Source organism: Solanum verrucosum, unplaced genomic scaffold, assembly GCF_900185275.1.
Source record: "Solanum verrucosum unplaced genomic scaffold, falcon-dt-bn FXZP01000163.1, whole genome shotgun sequence".
In the NCBI taxonomy this organism is placed as follows: domain Eukaryota; kingdom Viridiplantae; phylum Streptophyta; class Magnoliopsida; order Solanales; family Solanaceae; genus Solanum; species Solanum verrucosum.
This window is the reverse complement of record NW_026020379.1, coordinates 2,564,954-2,588,609: the sequence shown is the minus strand read 5'-3', so window position 1 is coordinate 2,588,609 and position 23,656 is coordinate 2,564,954. Positions and strand designations below refer to the sequence as shown.

The 23,656-nt window shown below is 33.5% G+C and overlaps 1 protein-coding gene across 2 annotated transcripts in view; it reads right to left on the bottom strand.

Annotated features, from left to right (window-relative positions):
- Positions 1-3,301: 3,301 nt before the first annotated feature.
- The window catches only part of LOC125839078 (peroxisomal membrane protein 11C-like), a 485,045-nt gene continuing 464,690 nt past the window's right edge, over positions 3,302-23,656 (bottom strand). The window contains exon 8 of one of the 2 annotated variants that reach the window (XM_049518056.1): positions 3,302-3,314. The gene's annotated coding sequence lies outside the window, so the exon portion shown is untranslated. Of the gene's footprint in view, positions 3,315-14,862; positions 14,875-23,656 lie in introns of those variants that run through there. The other variant, XM_049518055.1, reaches the window with a different exon arrangement.

Genomic DNA, 23,656 nt, shown 5'->3' with positions numbered 1-23,656 from the left:
TGTTCTATTATATGATATCCTAATGTGAAATGTTAATTAGTACAGCTTGAATTGTTTTGCAACTATCTCATAAGATTTGCATCATTCGGCTAACAACCTGTTATTTGGGATATGCTTTGGCAATTCCCCAGTGGACATTATGGAACAAATTGCCACTACAATGGCAGCAACACACTGAAAATTCAATGGTGAATCGTTCCAGATTGAACACTAAAAGGAACAAGATATAGCCTTCAAACAAGAAGTTTGTAGTACTGCTTCCGCAACCATGGGCTTACTCGAAAAAACAAAAAAGACTGATATGTTTTAGCCTTTCTAGCAAGCTCCCAGTATAATGTTCTGTAGTTCTTGCAAACTAAATGTAACATACTTGTAACGACCGGGTTCCATCGTTATGGAAAAGCCAAATGGGAAAAAATTTGGACCGAAAAACTTTTCGTAGTAACTTGGAATTTCCCAACCTAGTCCAGATTTGGACGAAATCGGAGTCATTAAGATGTAGGAAAATCTGGTAGCAATTGGACGATCTAATTATGATTTTGATTACATGAGTAGTTAGATAAGTCGTTAAGGAATCCGTACGACTTTACAGAATTAAATTCAGGTGAGTAAAACTCCTGGAATCGATCTTAGCGTGAACGGTATTTTTTTGAACGTCGTTGGTTAAGGGTGTGTTGTAAAATGGGGGTCTTGAAATTATTAAAATAACTCACTGTTTCGTGCAAGCTGCTTTGGCGGTGGTTTTGGTTGCTCGCTATAGCGGGGTGAGGGCCGCTGTGGCGGGCCAGACACGACTTAAGGTCGTAAATAAACCCCAAAACATCTTTATTCTGTAATTTTTTTATTTTTAGAGCTAAGGAACGAACCGCAGACGATTCTTGACAGTTTCCACCTATCACACCCTGAGACTACCCCCGAGATGCGGAGACGGGACCTAGGACCACAAGTGATCCCAAGCTAACCCTATTGGCATGATCATGAGCATACTAAAGATAAGTTGAATAATAAACTGATGCGGAAGCTATAATCATAAATAAAATGAAAAAATGGGTAATACCCATATACTATAACTGAGATATATAAAAACTGATGAGTTTAATACAAAGAAGATATTAACTCAATTCTAAGCTGAATCTAACTATGTCTGAAATAAGCCTCTAAACTGACTAGAAATGTTGGGACATGCCCCAACTAGATCTAGCAAAACTGAAACTAAAGGACTAAAAGTACCGAAAAGATAAACATGTCACGGTCTTCGAAGAACGAAGACTCACCACTGATATGCTACTGAACTGACGATCGGGAAGTGATCTAAGCGTGATCTGAATGTTGAGAACCTGAACTTATATCACGAGAAAATGTAGCACAGAGTATGCGTCAGTACTTGAAAGGTACTGAGCATGCAGGATAAAATAAAGTTGAAATAACATATAACTGAACAAAGCAAATAAGCAATCATATACACCCAATTTTATAACTGAGCTAACTGAATGCAGTGACCAATTTATAACATGTTAAAATTGAATATTGGATATACTGATAAATGGTCAATGCAATAGAATCTGACTGAAGTGTGGGAGCTACTAATAACCGATAGTAAAACCACATGAGCTAAATGTGGAGTCTGATGTATACACCCCATCGAGAGGACGCAATATACCCTGCCAGAGGTATAGAGGCATGCTGGCGTGATCACTGAAATGATTCCCACAGAGGGGACTTACAACCTATGTGGCTAGTAGTTCTGGGACTATTTGGGTACGTTGAACCCTAGTCCAATTCGATATTATGCTACTCCCAATAGATTAAGTAATTAACACATTATGACTGAATTTCTGCAAGTTACTGGATAGCTCAAACTGAACATGCAAACTCAGTATGCAACAATTAAACTGATATTGATGCATTAATAACAGAGGCATGTATAACTGAATAACTGAAATATCTTACCTAGCATGTGTAATTCAAGGGCTAAGGAAATACATAGCTAGGATTCTGGAATTCATGCAATAAACTGAATATTAACATACTAATCTGATTTGGATAATTCTAACAGCTAAGAACCCAATATTTCTAACATTCAAGAAACCCTAGGTCTAGTCATAATAAGGGAATCAAGAAACTGACTGAAAACTAGGGACCTAATGGGTGAAAGGAACCCACTAGTGAAATCCCACATACCTGGTGACGAATTCCATGGAGAAATTATTCAATTTCGGGATTGGAACTGATGGAACCTTATTGCATTCTTGAACTAGGGTTCTTGACCTCTTTTCTCCTCTTACGCTCTAAGTTTCTAAGTTTTGATTAAAGAATTGACTTAGGTAAGTTCTAGTTATGTTTCTAGGCTTAAATTGACTAAAACCTTATAATTTAAAGTCTAGACGACGTAGCGTAGGGGTTAAACGAAATAGGAAAAGACCAAAAGTCCCCCGACTTAACTATTTTCGGAGTGACCGACGGACGGGACCTACGGGCCGTAGGTCAACCTACGGTCCGTAGGTTGGGGTCGTAGGTCAAGTCTGCCCGACAGGGCTTCACTAAAACGAGCATAACTTCTTACTCGGAGATGCAATTTTAGCAAACTCAGTGGCGTTGGAAAGAGAATTCAATTATCTATTATATAGTAAGTCATGTGACACTAATTCCTTTTGTGATAAGAATGATGACCATTTGAAGTTGACCCAATCAACAATTTCCCCCTAACTGGTTGCTGACCTTCACCTATGAGCAGACCTACGGATGGTGGATCAAACGATAGTCCATACTAGTTGGCCATCATTCATGTCAGAGGCTGGGTAAAGGGGGCCTCGATCCACGGACATAGACCACGAACCGTAATCTGGCCTACGGACCATAGGTCTATTCGTGGATCGAGACTTAGCCAAATTTTCTAAGCTGGGTTTGGGGAGGGGTTGCAGTGGTGAACCACAGACCCACAACACGAGCTGTGGGTCAGACCACAGTCTGTGGGTGGCGACCGTAGGTTGCACCTGCAACTTCTGAAAATCTGAAATTTGGTATGCTTTCAGATAAGGGGTGTTACACCACCATTCTTAAGGCTGAAGTAAGATTTTAACTCCCCAAAACCATTTTTGATCCATAGAATGTAATCTAATGGGTAATTATCGATGGGAAAGGGTTTTGATCTAAAAACTATGGTGGAAAAAGCCCTAATTTGGATACTTGGGATCATGGGTATGGCCTAGGGTTGATACTGTTGATTATAATTTGGGTAATTAGGCCTCGTTTATTGATCCTTGCGATAATTATATGTTTTTAGACCATGAACAAGCGGAAAGAATTGGGAAATGGAAGATTCAAGTGCCTTAGGGGATTCAAGCTTGAATTCGAGGTAGGTGATGGTTGTGATTTCATGATTGTGTGATATATGTTTGTTCTTGCTTCATTATAATACGTGTATGTATGTGAATGTTGCATTATTGATCACACTACTTGTGGATGAAGATAAATGAATGATGAACGCCATGAATCATGACTTGATTGTATGATTTTGAGAATATACTTGTGATTGTGGCTTGTTGAATGGATCGGGTGTTGCATTCTGACACACTAACTTAGATGGGTTGCCTCGTTCGGCATAAACATTAGATCGGTTGCCATATTCCGATATAAACATGGGATCGATTGCCACATTCCGTCATAAATATTGGATCGGGTACCACGTTCTGGTATGCTAACAGTATGGGTATAGTTTCCATAAGAAGACCATTGATTTGACATAATTGTACATCTTGATAAATGTGAAATTGTTTGTTTTTCGTAAATGATATCAATATTGTGTATATTCGGTGTATGCATGTTATTATATTATTGTAATGACTTATGTATGTTGCACTTAATGGGATAGCCGTGTGATCCTACTAGTACACTGTGGTTGTGTACTGATATTGCACTTGCTCTTTCTTTGTTGAGTACAAAGCACCTTCATATGGCTATTGATAGACCTCAGTTAGGTGACTATTGAGGGTGACCGGATTCAAAGGTGAGCCAGTTCTTTCAGGCTGCCATGGATCTTTCTTGTTTAAGTCCACTCTTTTTGGACTTCGACTTTTGTTTAAGGGGTTGTTTAGTTTCGGGGTTGTACTCCTTGTTCTTAGACTTGTCGTTAGTAGAGTTTTGGTACAATGACTTTCAGGTTCTAGGGGTTGTTCTTCCGCATTAGTTTGGTTAGTTGTTTGTTAAAACCTTAGAGTTTATGGGAACTCCATTTTTATTGACATTTAAACCTGCTTCCATATCTTTAAATGCCTTAGTGTTCATAAAATTTGTTAGTTGGGCTATAGTTTTGGTTCTCCCATTGAAGGGTTAGTGTGGGTGTCACTCACGACGGTCTGGATCGTGACAAAGTTGATATCAGAGCCCTAGGTTTGTTGATCTCATTGTACCAAAACGAGTCTAGTAGAGTCTTACGGAACGATATGATGACGTCCGTACTTTTCTTCGAGAGGCTATAGGACTTTAGGAAAAAACTTACTTCTTTCTACTCATTCGTGCTATGACTTGAAACCAATTGGTATCTGGGTGATACAAATTAGTATCTTTCCTCCTTCACTCTATAGTCCGAACTAGAGCAACAAAAGTGGTAACACCATCACTAGCAAGAAAGGATGTGTATATACTACCGACAGTTGAATAGGGTCATCATTCAGAACAAGTATCATTTGCCTCGAATAGATGATCTTTTTGACCAATTGCAAGGTGTATAAGTTTTTCTCTAATATTGATTTAAGGTCTGGTTACCTTCTGTTAAAGATTGAGGCAATTAAGAATTGGGTTCGACCAAGTTCTATGATTGAAATTAGCAGTTTTGTGGGGCTCGCTAGCTACTATTGTCGCTTGTGGTATGAGTTGAGTCTAATTGGTATCTCCCGATTCCAATTGGTATCTTAATGAAGTGAACTAGACGCCGTAGTTCCGGCTGAAGGGACACAAGAAAATTAATTGGAACTGAGAAGGTTCCAATGGTATCTGGCCTTAGGGGTCATATAAGGCATAAATGATCAGTAATGGTCGTTTATGGAATGAACTAATTAAAGAATTTGGACTTATCTGCAAGTTGTAACTACTTGAGTATTGTGGAACTTGTTGTGAAAAGAAGCTCACAACTAAGTTCGATGCAAGGGTCTAAATAATGTACAATGTGATTCGTAAGAAAGATCTGGACGTGTCTTGCGATTGAGTAATAACCGCATGAGTGTCTGGGTGTATCCTGGGATGTGTGGGTTATGGTGTTGAATTAATAAGAATGAGTTGGATTGTGTATCGTTGGATTGACTTGGGGTAGACAATGATTATCCTAGTTCAGAGAATTATCCTAAATTGCTCAGTAAATCTGAAACCCGTTGGGAGAGTTAGAAAAGAGAAAAACCCCCAGAAAAATTTATTGCCTGGGTACTATTTCCGTCGGAGCCTCTAGGACGGGATCTTTTCGCTAGAGCAGAAATTCCCCGCTAGAATGGGATAGGGCGAGACAGAACCTTAGCCCTGTCTCCTCTGTTTTTCCCAGGTCTCCTTATAGAACCTAAATCGAATTTGAACTAACCCCCACGATCTAATTCAGTGTTCAACAATCTAATATAAGTTATAAAGTGTGTTAAAATTATGGAGAGCCTGGGCATATGAAAAGGAAATCAGCGAGGACGTGGAGGCTAGGAAAATGGTAATACTGGCAGATGAGTAGTGCAGCCAGGCGAGGAGGTTGCCCGTCAAGATGATAGGGCTTAATTATATGCTTTTCCGAGCAAGACCGAGTTTGAGGTGTGTGATGCAGTGGTCACTAGTGCTACTCTTGTTTGTGCCCGTATGACTATTGTATTATTTGATCCAGGTTCTACTTATTCGTATGTGTTAGTTCAATTGCCTTGGGATTTAATGTGGTTTGTGATATACTTGATGCCCCCATCCATGTTTCTACCCCAGTTGAAGAGTCAGTCATAGTCACACATGTATATGGTGTTGTCCTGTTGTGTTTATGGATTTTCAGATTTGGGTTGATTTGGTTATGCTGGATATGACTGAATTGATATAATTTTAGGCATGACTTGGTTGTCCCCCTATTATACCGGGCTTAATCGTAATACTAAGTCATTAAATCTAGAGATCCCCGGTAGGGAAAGATTAGAGTGGGAAGGGGTGTACAAGCCTAAGTCAGCTAAGGTCATATCGTTCGTGCAGGGTAGGAAATTGGTGGGGCAGGATTGTTTGGCGTAATTGGTTCATATTTCAGATGTTGAGGTTGAGTCTCCTTCTAATTGAATCTATTTCCTGTGGTGTTAGAATTTAGAGAAACGTTTCTTACTGATTTGTCTGGTCTGCCTCCGGATAGAGATATAGATTTCTACATTGACTTGGAACCTGATACTCGCTCCATTTCCATCCCACTGTATCGTATGGCTCCGGCAGAATTAAGAGAGCTTAAGGCTCATAACCAAGAGCTTCTGGATAAAGATTTCATCCGTCCTAGTGCTTCCACGTAGGGTGCTCCTGTCTTGTTTGTTAAGAAGAATGAGGGCAGTATGAGGTCTGGTGATTTTATCTTAAGCCATAAATGAGTGGATTGATACTGAAACAACAAGCTTATGGATAAAGAAAGTCCCATTGAGTATACTTCGGTGAAGAAAATTTAAGATTTTAGTAGGAAAGTGAGTATAAAAATTGGGTTAGTCCTTTGAATTTGATGAGTTTACCTGAGTTTGAGGCGTCGTGTTGATGAAAAGGTTGACTTCGTAGTGATAGTCAAGGCTGACTGAGCGTAATGGTAATAAGAGTTCGTGATGGATTGTGACGAGATGCAACTATATAATAAAATTGTTGGTTAAGTGAATTTATGTATAGTAATTACGACTTGCGAGTATCTAAGGTTGTAGTTTTCTAATATTGGTGAGTAACGTGGTTGTATGGAAAGTTTTAAGAGATGGTGGGACACTATTCGAATAGAAATTAAAGAGCTAGAGTCATAACGAAGAAAAATATAGTAGAAGGTAGTACAACCTTTAGAGAGAGGCGAGAGCAAGAATATATTTTTTATTGCAAAGGCTAAAGAGATATCTTTAGAGGGGTAGATATTGGGTTCAAAGACGCTTGATTTCATTCGTTTTGTTGTGGCTATGGTAATTGTCACGGATCCATCAGCTTGGTCAAAAACTATCGAAAAAGACTTGAGAAAGGAGTGTGTGGACATTAGCTTGAGTATGATGACAGTGATTGGTTTTGTTTTTTTGAGTCTAGTAATGAGCATGATTGAAATTTTAGCAAAATATATGGTAAGATCGATGGAGATGCGATCAATGATAAACGGAGATCCATGAATTCGTAAAAATATTCAAGGTACAAGCTAATGTTGATAGAGAAATGGATTGTGTTATATGGTGGAAATTACAATTTAGAGTTTTCATTGTGAGTCTACATTCGTGGTGATGTATTTTGTCAAGGTTTGAATTGGCAAGGTGAGAAATGATCAATTGTATCTGGTATTAAGCATTTGAAAGGACTTACACCTAGGGTGAGTCGTAAGTTTACTACTATTCATTGTTAAGTACCTAAGAAAGGTTTCATTTTTTAAAAATTGTTGGTTTATAATAAGGTAAAAGGTCAGAGTGTTGATCATGGTTGTTAGTGTTGTAAGTATGATTCACTAGCTATGCTCTAGTGTGTTTTCACTTTTGTGGGTGGATCCCTAGTGGTGGATCAGGGGTACCAAATCCTGCGATGTTCTCTTGGTTGAGTGGGAAGATTGGGAAGATTTGGTTATTTCGAATGACATAATTGGTGTTGTCTTGGAGTTGTTAAAGTATTTTAGTGATTCTACATGTACCACCTTGCTTATGAGAATATATAGAAGAGCTACCATGCGTATTTGTGGTTGTCCGGCAATCTTAATATCCCTCTAGTCGTCGAGGTCATGTATCGATTATGTGTGGTTGAATGTGGGGATCATTGGGTCTAATTCTACTGTTCTTAAGAGGTAATCTACAATTACTAAATCTAGAATTTCGATAGTGTTGATGGAAGGGTTGTATGCTTGGACATATCCATCGATGAGTATCTGATTTCTAAAGATCAAATTTGTTATAACTTAAGCTCATGGGAATTTATGTTGTGGGATGGAGATATTGTTAAGAACTATGATTGTTTGAGTATTATGAGTGTGTGTTGGTTGATTTAGGTTCACTTCTATTTGTAGTGAGTATTGACTTGGAATTTTATCATGCTTAAGTGCTAAAGGATTCATCCGGATGATTGTGTCAAGGTCCTTGATAACATGTTGTAGACGTGTGTACGATCAACTTTGATGGTTGTTGGGAATCACTTTTGTTGTAGTTAAGTTTACATACAACAATATTTATCACTCGAGTATTGAGATGACTTCATTGAGGCATTGTATAAGAGGATGTGTAGGTATTCAATTGGTTGGTTTGAGGCTGAAGATGTAAAACCTTTGGGAGTTGATTTAGTGAAGGATGCTCAGGATAAGGTGAGAAGTATCCAAGCTAAACTTCTAGCATCCGAGAGTCAACGAAAAAAGTATGCGGAACAAGTATCCCCAGTGATTTGACGATTCAAATACTACTCTACTCTTACTTTAGCCAGTCTTTCCTAGTTGATTACTCAGGGACGAGTGATGGGTAAATTGATATCTATTGTAACGACCGAGTTCCATCGTAATAGAAAAGCCAACGGGGAAAAAATTTGGGCCGAAAAACTTTTTTGTAGTAACTTGGAATTTCCCAACCCAGTCCAGATTTGGATGAAATCAGAGTCATTAAGGTGTAGGGAAATCTGATAGCAATTGAGCGATCTAATTATGATTTTGATTACATGAGTAGTTAGATAAGTCGTTAAGGAATCCGTACGACTTTACGAAATTGAATTCGGGTGAGTAGTACTCTCGAAATCGATCTTAGCGTGAATGGTATTTTTCTAAGCGTAGTTAGTTAAAGGTGTGTTGTGAAATGGGGGTCTTGAAATTATTAAAATAGCTCATTGTTTAGTGCAATCCACTTTGGCGGTGGTTTTGGTCGCTCTGGCGGGGCCGCTGTAGTGGGGTGAGGGACGCTGTTGCGGGCCAGACACGACTTAAGGTCGTAAATAAACCCCAAAACGTCTTTATTCTGCACTTTTTGGTTTTTAGATATAAGGAACAAACCTCAGGCGATTCTTGACAATTTTCCACCATTCTTGAAGCTAAAGGTAAGATTTTAACTCTCCGAATCCGTTTTCGATCCGTAGAACATAATCTAATGGGTAATTATCGATGGGGAAGGGTTTTGATCTAGAAACTATGGTGGAAAAAGCCCTAATTTGGATACTTGGGATCATGAGTATGGCCTAGGGTTGATAATGTTGATTATAATTCGGGTAATTATGCCTCGTTTATTGATCCTTGCGTTAATTGTATGTTTTTAGACCACGAACAAGCAGGAAGAATCTGGAAAGGGAAGATTAAAGTGCCTTAGGGGATTTAAGCTTGGATTCGAGGTAGGTGATGGTTGTGATTTCATGATTGTGTGATATATGTTTGTTCTTGCTTCATTATAATACGTGTATATATGCGAATGTTGCAGTATTGATCACACTCCTTGTGGATGAGGATAGATGAATGATGAACGCCATGAATCATGGCTTGATTGTATGATTTTGAGAATATACTTGTGATTGTGATTGTGGCTTGTTAAATGGATCGGGCGTTGCGTTCCGACACACTAACTTGGATCGGTTGCCACGTTTCGGCATAAACATTGGATCGGTTGCCACGTTTTGACATAAACATTGGATCGGTTGCCACGTTTTGGCATAAATATGGGATCGATTGGCACGTTTCGACATAGACATTGGATCGGGTACCACGTTTCGATATGCTAATAGTTTGGGTGTGGGTTCCATGAGAGGACCATTGATTTGACATAACTGTATATCTTGATAAATGTGAAATTTTTCGTTGTTCGTAAGTAATATCTATATTGTGTATATTCCGTTTATTCATGTTATTATATTGTTTTAATGACTTATGTATATTGCACTTAATGGGATAGCCGTGTGATCCTACAAGTACACTATGGTTGTGTACTGATACTGCACTTGCTCTTTCTTTGTTGAGTACAGGCATCTTCAAGTGGCTATTGATAGACCTCAGCTAGGTGACTATTGAGCGTGACCGGATTTAAGGGTGAGCCAGTTCTTTCAGGTTGCCATGGATCTTTCTTGTTTAAGTCCACTCTTTTTGGACTTCGACTTTTGTTTAAGGTGTTGTTTAGTTTCAGGGTTGTACCCTTGTTCTTAGAATTGTCATTATTAGAGTTTTGGTACAATGACTTTCAGGTTATAGGAATTGTTCTTCTGCATTAGTTTGGTTAGTTGTTTGTTAAAACCTTGGGGTTTATGGGGACTCCATTTTTATTGACATTTAAACTTGCTTCCGTATCTTTAAATGTCTTAGTGTTCATAAAATTTGTTAGTTTGGTTATAGTTTTGGTTCTCCCACCGGAGGGTTAATGTGGGTGCCACTCACGACGGTTTGGATCGTGACAATACTATGAGGCAAAATTGTGTTAATATTAGATTTAATTATCTCTTCTTTATTTGTGTCTCAATACTTAAAGCACATGCCTAGCACGGGTGCTCTTTATCTAGTACTAATCAATAAGGCAGTAAAGAGAGGAGCTTATTGTCGTCCTCCTATCTTATGTGCTTCCACACAATTAAAATAAAGCTTCTACACATGCACCAATTTTGTAGTAAAAAGAAGGGCCAACTTGAATAACTTTTTTCACATATTTCTTCCGCTTTTAATTTATTTATTTTACTTTTCTTTTTCGTATGTTATGTGTTTAAAAATTTGAAAATATATTATTACAAATCAAAATTATTAACTATATACATATTATTTTTTAGTTCAAGCCAACTCAAAATCTCCTATAATTTGAATCTTAACAACATATAAAAAATCTGTCAGCCACATAGATTGGAACAAAAAAACTACATATATTACTGAAAGTTACATAAAAATAATACTATAAATTACAATAATAAACAACTTTAAATATCTAAAAACCAAATTATATTTGTAAGCTATAACGTATAGTTTGTATAATTGTGCTCCATAACAAACTGTATGTTTACTATGGCTATTAATATGTATATTTCGGTATACATATACAAAAGAATCAATTGTATAATATGTTTCGGTATACATATACAAAAAAATTAATTGTATAATCTGTGTTTGTATAAAGTGAGAAAGAGAGAAAGACAAAAGAAAACTGGGCAAGGGAAGATTTGTATTTGTATAATTATAAGTGTATCGGACGAAAATATATGTATTTGTATTTTTATATACAATTTTCTCTCGCTTTATACAAACACAAACGCAATTTATATATTTGTGTTTGTATAAAGTGAAAGAGGTGAGTAAGAGTGGTGAGCGAGATATGGGAGAGTGACGAGCGAGATTCTCTGGGGAGAGAGACGAACGAAAAGATATGTATATATACAGTTTTGCCTCGCTTTATACAAACACAAACACATTCTATACATTTGTGTTTGTATAAAGTGAGAGAAGCGAGGGAGAGATTGCCCAGCGAGAAATCGAGAGTGGCGAGCGAGAAATTCAGGGAGAGAGGCGAATGACAACTGTTTGCTATGGGTTACAATTAAATCAAACTATGGTTATAACATTTAATTTGAATTAATAGTTTGCTATTTTATACAATTTCCCTATAAATAATGCAAAAAATAGGAAAAAAATATGAGTTACTTATTTTATAAATCTAAAAAAGTTTAAAAAATTCAACTAAAAACAGCCAACTTTTAAACTGGAGTAACTTTGGAAATATTAGAAGATGTCACTTGAATGGAAAAAATGTAATCCGGGTACCATCAAAGTTAGAATCAAAATGTATTTTAAGGATCGCAAATCTCTTAAAACACTTTAATGAAAAAAATTCAACTCATGTACCGTCAAAATTGGAGTCAAAATGTATTTTAAAGATTGTAAATTTCTTGAAACACATTAATGGAAAAAAATCTAACCCATGTACCATCAAAATTTGGAGTCAAAATGTATTTTAAATATTTTAAATCTCTTGAAACACTTAAATGGAAAAAATTTAACTCATGTACCATCAAAAATGGAGTTAAAATGTATTTTAAGAATTTTAAATCTCTTGAAACACTTGAATGGAAACAATGTAACTCATGTACCATTAAAATTGGAGTCAAAATATATTTTAAGGATTATAAATCTCTTAAAACACTTTAATGGAAAAAATGTAAGTCGTGTACCGACAAAAGTGGAGTCAAAATGTATTTTAAGGATTGTAAATCTCTTGAAACACTTGAATGGAGATAATATAACCCATGTACCGTCAAAATTGGAGTCAAAATGTATTTTAAGGATTGTAAATCTCTTAAAACACTTTAATGGAAAAATGCAACTCGTGTACCGACAAAAGTGGAGTCAAAATGTATCTTAAGGATTGTAAATCTCTTGAAACACTTGAATGGAAAAAATGTAATCCATATACCGTCAAAATTGGAGTCAAAATGTACTTTAAGGATTGTGAATATCTTGAAACACTTGAATGAAAAAAATTTAACTCATGTACCGTCAAAACTAGAGTCAAAATGTATTTTAAGGATTGTAAATCTTTTGAACATTTAAAAGGAAAAAATGTAACTCATGTACTGTCAAAATTGGAGTCAAAATGTATTTTAAGGATGGTAAATTTCAAAGAAAAATACATAATAAGCAATTCATTTATATACTTGACTTAATTAATCACAAAATAAAAAATAAATATCATCACCTATAAATTACACAACTTTCTTCCCACAGTTTCTCAAGCCTATTCTGTCAAACCATTTTCTTTCCCCAAAAACTGTTGTAATGGCACAAACTAAGATTATACGCCGACATAAAATTGAACTGAAGATGATAACATCTAAAGCAAAACGCATGGTAGCTTTCAAAAAGCTATGGGCAAGTGTTGTCAAGGAAGCACATGAACTTTATATTACAACGGGAGAACATATTGCTATTGTCGCTTATTCCCCGTCTGGCAAATCATATGCTTATGATTCCTCCAACAGTTTTGATACAATAGAGAGGTTCCTCAATGATGCAAAGACTTCTGCAGTCAAAGAGGGTCATTGATTTGATTGTCTTTGGAGAAGGATTTATCGATTTTCTTTTATTTAGTTTTTATCTTCAGTGAAGTCAGTTTATTTCAGTATGAGAGTCTTTATTTGGGTCGTTGTTGTCCTTTGATTTTTATTTGCTTAATCATTTACTATTGCGTCTTTAGTCCTCCATGATCTTATACTATGAAGTATAAGATCTTATGGTAGATTTTCTATTCTCCCTTAATTTTAATAAAATAAATACTTCTCTGTTAAAGAATGTGATGTCAACTCGTAAATATATGTTTATGCATTAGTCTATTATATCACTCCTCTAAGTAATTGAGCTACAAAATTATATGAAAACTCTATGAAGCAGCCAATTCACTATTGATTAAAAGAAATTAAAAAAAAAACTTATTTACAAAGAATTTACAATATAAAAGCTTTCTTTTAAATAGTATGGCTATAAAGTAACTAGTCTGTGTTAGGTTTTCTTTACACTTCTAAGAGTGTTCACGAGAAATTGTAAAATTGCCCAATCTAAATTTAAATAAAAATAAAAATAACATTCTCTTAGTTTGATTTAGTTTTGAATTTTGAAAATTGATAATATTTTATTTAATTGTGATCAAAGTAAAAGTAATATAAGAATTGAACCAAACAAGCTGTATAAATACATAATTAAAAATTATAATTACATTTATGTATATGTATTTTTCATATCTAGTTACAAAATATTTTCAATGGATATTATCTTTTTGAAATCTTGGGCATTTTTTTAATGTGTATAATTATCTCGTTTCTTATATTATCTTTAGAGTGTAAATTATAATGGGCTTGTTCAGACATCATCTCTAGCCATATTATGCATATGTCGATGCAAATCTCTGCTTTTATAAATATATAGGCCTGTGGCAGTACGAGTTCAAGATGCATGTGTGTTATTTTTTTGTCCTAATTTTTATGGCATAGATAGTATTTGGAGAGTCAAACATAAATTGTATATGTTTTTTAATATTTTAAGTTGTTAAATATTGTAATTTATAGTACTTTTGTCTTGACCCAAAACGAGTCATTAGTGACATCCACACCTAACCTCCTAGGTGGGCGAACCAATGAATTCAACCCCAACTTATAGTAATTGTTCAACTTACGAAATCCAACCATAATGCGGAAGCTCAAATCTTATTAAGGTAAAAAATACAAATCCACTAAAGTCTATTAAACATCGTTTCTCACTGAAAGTCATCACGTCAAGACAACTAATTCTCAAATACCAAGTCTAAGAGTATCAAAGATACCAGAAATAAATAAATAAATAAATAGTTTGTGTACGAAAACTAAGGACATCATGACACGACCGAGATAATCCAACATGAGCTAGAATGAATAGCTCACCCTAGAACCTGATGTGTTGGAGACTGGCTAGAGCTGAGGGCAAGTTAAAGCTGGTGGTACACTCGTTGTACTCCACAAAAGGAACACGAAGAAAAATACAAGTAGGGGTTAGTACAGAGAAACATGTACTGAGTAGATATCATTGGTCGACTCAAAACAGAAATCAATATGCATAAAGTAATAATATAAAATTAACTATAACACTTAGCAGGTGGCAAACAACAAACAACATGAACAAGTGACAACAGTAACAAAGCCAGTATGTAATCAATCAACACTATGAAGAACACACATGATGACTCAGGCCTCCTTACCACGCTCTTTTGGGAAATGAGATTGAGAACATTTAAGTTATTTTGATATGTTTCTTTTAATGTTACCGTGCCGGAACGCGACACCTGATCCAATAATATCGTGCAGGCTCGTGGCACCAGATCCAAATATATCGTGCCGGTTCGTGACACCCGATTCAAGTATATCGTGTCAGCTCATGGCACCCGATTCAAATATATCGTTCCGGTTCGTGGTACCCGATCCAAATGTAATGTGTCGGCTCGTGGCACCCGATCCAACAACATAGTTAATTCATCATTATTTATCATCACTTTCCACTTCATTAACAATATTTCATCAAGGCTTCTTTATTCAATGCATCACTTTAATAGAGCAAGTTCAAGATTATGGATTTCGCAGTCTTGGGATTACAGACCCATCTCAACAACATATGAATTATCCAAACCACAACAACCAAGTACATAGAAATTTCACAATATCACTTAATGACTATCAATTACTATTAAAAGTCTCTCTATCACATATATTAAATCATAACCTACCTTCACTGAAGAACCGAAGTTAAACAAGCTGATTCCCAATGTTTTTCCTTTCCTCAATGCCTCAGAATGTTTCCAATCTATCAAGTATGCATAATTCATAAGTTAACGAGTCCATAGACACCCATATTATCATATATCTAGCCTAGAATCAATAACTCATTCAAATCTATAGTCAATTTTCTAAAGTTCAAGTTTAAGGATAAATCTCAATTCCTCCAATTATCATAACTTTAATGATATTTAAGTAACCTATTATTTAACTCTCTCAAATATATAGTAATCATTAGCACCTTACGGCTAATAACTGAAGATAGCAAATTTGTCTCCCAAAAGTCAACCCGTAATCACCTTAGGCCACCTTCATTTCATATCCAACCATAATATTATCCCCCTCAAAGTTCAATTATGCTTTGACTTAGTTTCCAACTTTTCCAATTCAATTTTATCTAATTTCCTTTAACAATCCACAATATACTAATAATAAAATAACTATGGCATAAATCAATAAATATATGGATTAGACGAGTGACTACCTGAAGAACTCACGGCTTCTCTGCTTAGTTGTCGCATGGGTAAGTTTTCTCGCTTAGTTTATTTACCCTCAATTAATTATGAACCAAAATTGCTGAATTTATTAACTTTATTTCTACATATAGGCCAAATGACTTAGGATATTAAATAAATTTAAGACTTGGCCCATTTACAGCCAATTAAGAGTTAGTTATTTAAAAAAGGAAAAATTACACAGTTAAGCAAATTTATACTAGTTAATTAGTCATCATAGCTATAATTTGCTATAATTATCACTCACGACTAACATTAACTATTAATTACATGGGCTGACTTCGAGTTTGTATAATTGGTCACGTTTGTATAATTCGCCACATTTGTATAATTCGCAACTAACAATTCTTCGTTTGATGTGTATTTGTATACAATGGTTAGTATTTGTATATGATGATGACTTCGTTTGATGTGTATTTTCAGTTTTATCACCATATACATTCAATCTTTTTTCGAATAACTTTTTAAAGTTTGTATACACGTGTAGTTTTTGAATTTTGTATAATATAATTTATATAACGTAATTTGTATGATATAATTTGTATAACTGCTTAAAGTTCATATGGTTATATTTGTATCAATTTGTTATTTAGAGTTTTATCATATTTGTTATTGTACTACTCAATTATACAAAAAAATCTGTGAATTATACAAATGTACTCGCGAGTTATACAAACGAGATGCGAATTATACAAATTATTTCCCTCTTGTCTTGCTCGCCTCTCTCCTCCCTCTCTCCTCCCTCTCCCGATCTCGCTCGTATCTCTCCTCCCTCTCCTAATCTCTCTCGCATCTCTCCTCCCTCTCTCAATCTGGCTCGCCTCTCTCCTCCCTCTCCCAATCTCGCTCGCCTCCTCCCTCTCCCAATCTCGCTCGCCAGATATACAAATACATATGTATACCAGTTACATATATACAATTATCTAACCGATATACCTATATAATTCACCTCTCTCCCACTCTCTCGCTCGCCTCTCTCCACCCTCTCCCAATCTCGCTCGCCACTCTTCTTCCTATAACATGTAGCTACGAATCATAATTAGCAAACTATAGCTATGGAGCGTAAATAAGCTATTTTTGAGTGGCTATATGCGAAAGTTCCCCTTTAATAAATACCCATCAACTAAATAACCGTAGTTAAACAAATAGTTCACAATTCTTATTTCAAATTCACGGGAAGGTTCTTTTATGAAAGAAATAGGTTTAGTGTTCGAAATGACATAACGGTTCTTTACAAATTTATACATTATTTTCCAAATTTATATTGTACTCCCACTATCCCAATTTATATGGCACAGATAGAATTTCGAGAGTACTCACAATTTTTTATATGTTTTTTTAAATATTTTAAGTTACTAATTATTGTGATTTATAGTACTCTTTACATAATTTTAAAATATTATTGTTATTTTATTTGTCCAATTAATGTGGCACGCGTAGAATTTGAGAGTCAACCAAATTTTTATTTTATTTTTAAATATTCTAAGTTAATTATTATTATTTATAGTACTTTTACGTAACTTTCAACATATAATAGACCAAAATAAATATGACAAATAAATTGAAACACAGAGGGTGCTTATTTTTCAGAAATACCCTCAGCTAGAAGGCATGCCGATGAATTGTTTGCCTCTAGTCAGTAGTTGCCTCTATATAATTAAAATATTATAAGTTATAAATTATTGTGATTTATAATACTTTTTATATAATTTATAAATATATGATATATTAAAAAAAAATAAGATAAATAAATTGAAATTGAAAAACTACTGAATTTTAAAAAATTCCTCAATTAAAAATAGGCATATCAACGAACAATAATCTTCTCCTAACCGCTTTTATATAGTAGTAATGTGGAAGAAAATTTCAGCTTTTGCTAATCTGTGAATTCTACTTATAGTCACTGGTGGTGACATGCTTTATACCCTAGATATGCTCTTTAATTCTCTAAACATTAACATTCTTTATAATATCGTTTTTCCTTCTCATTTTCATTTCATTTTAGTTTACTTTATGACTTATTAACTATATTTTATTTTCATTTTTTCAATTATGGTGAATCTCCAACTTATCTAAGGTAAGAAACTCCTTAATTAATCGAATTGACCTCTGAAGTTTGTAAGCATCTATTGTTAATCGAATTTGTCTTTTACATCGTTTTAGCATAGAGTTAATATCTCAAAAGGTCACTCAACTTTGATAATTTATCTAGTAAAGTAATTGAACTGTATTTTATATCAATAAAATCACTTAACTTTGATTTTTATACCAATAAAATCACTCAACCAAATTTATCATTAAAAAAGTTGACAAAGCAAAATAAATTATTTTTATGCTATATAAATATAAACTTTATAAATATATTAAATTAAAGAAAACTTATCAAAATTTTTTTTACTGATAAACTTAATTAGTGAAAACTATATTATGATATTAGCAAGAATCCTCTGCCTTATCGTAGCAATAGCGGGGCAATAACAGTAATTATTTTTCGATTAGATCCAATTTAAATTCTGATGGCTGAAAAGTGGTGGAAAGAAAACTGTCAATAATACGAAATTTGAACAGAGAGGCGTATCTAGAGGGGTTCCGTGGGCTCACTTGAAACCATGCTCCCCTCTCTAGATTATATATAGTAGTGTTATATTTTTTTAAAAGTATTTAAATATAGAGGTGTCATGAACCCACGCTAAAAGTAGCATATAAATATGATGATGACTAGGTGTACCTCTCTAAATACAGATAGAAATTTAAATCTTATATATCTATCTCATTTTTGTTAGCAACACCCCTCCAAGTGGTTATCGATAACACTTTTGGCATTTCAATTATATTTTTTTGTTGTTGTTTTCTTTAATCTTTCAAAATTTTCAAGTGTGTAATATAGAAAATTCCTAAAAAAAAACTTAGCATGGTAAATTTTTTATATAATAAATCAAATGTGTATATTGAAATTTAAAACTAGTATTATATATGTTAAACCTATAATTTTTAAAATTTAATAGTTTAGTGTTAAGAACATAAATATCAAATCGATCAAATTTATATCTTAGATACTTCTTTTCATAATAGTGCACCCATCCTTTTGAAATCATGGATACGCCGGAACAGTGCCTTAATTAGTATATATCAAGTTCAAACATCTCTATTGAATTGCCATTGATGCTTTTGGGTGATGCTAACAAACATCTCGATTTATTTATGAATTCTCCTAAAAAAACATATATTTTTACCCTTGATTATTATTTTTAATTTTTCAAATATATAAAATGTTCATCCATTTTTGTTCTTTTTATTACTTAGCAGAACTGTGACTTCTCCGAATTTGACAATGGTTTTGTTTTATTTTTGTGATGGTTACAGTGATTCGGTGACTAAAACCTTGATTTAGGAGAGGAAATGGATGGTGATATATTTTTTTAATGATAAATTAAGTTAAGTGATTTTATTGATATAAAAATTCAAGAGTGAATTTATTGATACAAAATAAAGTTTATTGATTTAATTAGATAAATTATTAAAATTGAGTTAGCATATAAATATCTCTTTTAGGTCTACTCTTGACCTTTTGACTTTACTTCATTGTTGATAGGTTTAATATGAGAAAATTGAAAATAGTGAAATCATATTTTAAATATAAATTTGATGTTTATCTGCGAAGCCGCATTTTAAATATATAGTTTACTAACCCTCACAAATAATTGTAGCAGTGATTTTCACAAGTCCTACAGTTACATATATTATGATTGATTTGCTGTGTTTTTTTAAGACAGTGTGTTTAGGATGGTTATAAACCTCCGTTAGTTATTTTATCAAATTCAGAATACATTCATTTTGTGACAGTTGTAACCTCCGTAATTTTTGACAAACAATTAGCATTTCGCTATTTATACAATTAGATTACAATTAATATGAATTTTATAATTAATAACTAAAACTTGTACATTCATGTATAAGAAACAAAATGTATTTTAAGGATCGTAAATCTCTTGAAACACTTGAATGGAAAAAATGTAACTCATGTACCATCAAAATTGAAGTTAAAATATATTTTAAGAATTGTAAATCTCTTGAAACACTTATGTAACTCATGCACCGTCAAAATTGGAGTCAATATGTATTTTAAGGATTGTAAGAGTTCATTTGGATTGACTTAAAAAGTAGCTTATAAGTAAAAAATAAAAAGTTAAACTTGAATGATTTTTAAGTAAAAATAAAATAAAAAGTAGGGGGATCGGAGACCTACTTTTAGTTTTTGACTTATTTTAAGTCCTTTTTTTTTACCTTACCAAACACTTCCTAGCTTATTTTAAGTCATTTTAAACTTATTTTAAGTTATTTTTTTTTTATATTTTTCAAACACTTTCAGAAGTCAAAAATTGACTTAAAGTAGGTTTGACCAACTTTTAAGTCAATCCAAACACCCTCTAAATCTCTTGAGACACTTGAATGGGAAAAAATGTAACTCATGTATAGTCAAAATTGGAGTCAAAATATATTTTAAGGATTGTAAATCTCTTAAAATACTTGAATGAAAAAAAAAAGTAACTCATGTACCATCAAAATTGGAGTCAATATATTTTAAGGAACGTAAATCTCTTAAAAAAAACTACATAATATACAATTCATTTATAGACTTAACTTAACCACGAAGTAAAAAAAATTAATTATCGCCTATAAATTACGTGACTTTCTTCTCAATGTTTTTCAAGCTTATTTAGTTAAATCAACTTTTTTTTCAAAAGTTTTTTTAAGGACAAAAAATAAAATTATACGTTGACAAGATACTAAAACAATGATGACAGAGGCAACTTTCAAAACGGAAATGGCATATCTTGTCAAGAAATCACGTGAACAATCATTGATAACAGGAGATCAGGTTATCATTCTTGCTTATTCCCCAAATGGCAAACAATTTTTTTTATGATTTCTCATAAAAATTCTCACAAAATTGATAGGTCTCTAATTCAAAAAGTGAAGAACGTTGTTGCGGCTAAAAGATGATGTGAAGGCCAGGTCATTGAGTCACTAGAGAAGAGTTTATCAAATCTTCTTTTATTTAATTTTGGTTTGTCGATTAAGTCCATTTGTTTCGATATTTAAGTCTTTTATGGGTCGGTTGTTGTCCTTTAATTTGCAGTCATCTTATGATGTATTTTCTCTTCTCTCTTAGGGTATTTTAATAAAATGAACTCTTCTCTATTAAAGGTTGTGACTTAAACTAATGAAATAAATAGTTTAATGTATTTCTTGATGACATCATTTTAAAAAATAATTAAGCTATTTAATTGTGTGAAAACTCTATGAAGTGACATATTCACTATTGCTTTAAAAAGAAATGAAAAGAGGATCATTTACAAAGAATTTACAACATAAAAGAAATTTTTTACATCCGGATGCTTTTTAGAAAGAGCCACAATTGTGAACTGCAATTGGTGAGCAAAATAATGAATATAATATGTAGGTGGAGCATCTTGTAAATTCAAAGACTTTAAGCCATTTTTTTCTCCTTGCATATTACTAGCTCCATCATAACTTTGTCCACGGAATCTTGATAGGCATAACGAGAGATACAAAAATAAAGAGTAAATTAATCTTTGCAATGATCTTGCGGATGTATCACTCACATGAACAATACCCAAAAAGCTTTCTGTCAACTCTCCATTTTTGTTAACATATCGTAAAACTAGTCTCATTTGCTCTTTTATATGAAATGTCCTTTGACTCATCAACTAGTATTCCAAAATAATCATCATCCAAGTCTTTGATGATAGATTTAATTGTTTCTTTAGTACAAACATCCACAATCTCTTTTTGAATTGTCGAACAAATCATCATATCATTTTTTGGAGCATGTTGTAATATGTCATTTTCCACATCCGGACGATTAAACTCATGAAATTTCAAAAGTTCAAGAAAAATACCTTTGTAATCAGATGACCACAAAATGGTAATCCATTTCTTAGGAGAAACCTTACCACATCGATTGAGGCATTTAAACGAATTCGATAATCAGTTTTGTTTTTTCACTTTGCTTGTGAAGAGAAGATTGAATTGATTGACATTGATTCGCAAAATCAAGCATCCTATTCAAACATTTGTTATGAATACTATTCACCTCACCAACATGCAATAGAATTTTTTTCGGACCATGGTTCCAATTTCTAAAACCATCTTGTGTAAATAATTTTTCCGCATTGCCATGACTTTCAAATTTATTTTTGAAGAGATAGCAACACAAACAAAATATAGCATCATCATTAATGCTATATTCCAACCAAGCAGAATTTGGAACATTAAACCACTCAGGATTAAATTGTCGATTCCTAGACCCAAATGTTATTTTAGGATATAAGGATATACACAGAGTTTTGGTTGATAAGGCCCCATTAAAATATAATGTCTCTTCAATACATCTGAAATATTGGAGTCATATTCAAAGATGAATTTTCTTTCTTCGGGATCTCGTTTAAGAAATCCAACCCCAAGAATACAACCAACATTTGAAGAAGAAGGTGTAATTGTCTCTCTTTGAGCTTATGGAGCTACATGGAAACTAACAGATGGACCTACTAGAATGTGGCTGGTTAATAAATAATTTATCCATTTAGACATTCAAGGATAAATGTTCCTACAAATTCAAATAGCTATTCAACTTAGTCACAAATTTAACTAGTAAATTTAAAATAAAATAAGAAAATCGCATACCTTTCACAATAAAAAAAATAAGGGAATCACACCCTTGAAAGTTCAAATAAAATAGAGAAATCACAATCCTTACAAATCTAACTAAAATAGAGAAATCACACCCCTTTCATATTTAACAATAAGAAAATCACACATTCATAATAAAAAGAAGACTTATACCTCTTTTGCATTCAGAATCACATATTCATAATAAATAAGAGGAATCACACCCCTTTCACATTAAAAAAAATAAGGGAATCACACCCTTCAAAATTAATAATATAATATAAAAACGCATTCCTTACAAGTTACATCCACAAAATATATAAGTTTGAGATAACCAATTCATTAGCTCTTGATGATTTCCTATTATAAGTAATGGCAAGAATTTTCTTTTTATGGAAACCCTAAATTAAAGTCATGTATTTAATTTTTTTTATTTTGTTAGTTTGTTTATTAAAAGAGAATCATGAACTAAAAAGAATTTTACCTTAAACTTTGACAATAATGATTTTTCTAGATTCTTGACTTGAAGTTGGAGACTTGGAGCTTGTTTGTGTTGAAAATAAAAGACAATTTTGAAGAGAGAAGAAAAAATATTGTTGGAACTTGAAATGTGGGTGGGAAGAAAACCTTTTGAAGTCTTTTGACTTTATAGCTTTTAGAATTTAGCTTTTTGAAAAGAAAAAAAAACGTGTTTTTATTTAATAAAAAAACAAATTGAAGCAAATTGTTGCTAGCTAGGATCAAACTTGGGACCTTAGTGTTGAAAACAAGCCTTCAAACCAATAAATCATCTACCCATTTTGAGAATGGTTCCGCAAGCTTGTATTTAATATATTCTTTAATAATTACAAATAATATATCGAGTTTAGTCGGATGACCATGGGTTCCGGTGACCTAGTTTTAATACATAAATTTGACCCTGACCGCAATAATCAAAGGTACACAAATCTTGTATCAAAATATTATTTAAATCTATCAATGGTATCAGAGCATGGTTAGATTGTTTCTGTTTCACGTTATTT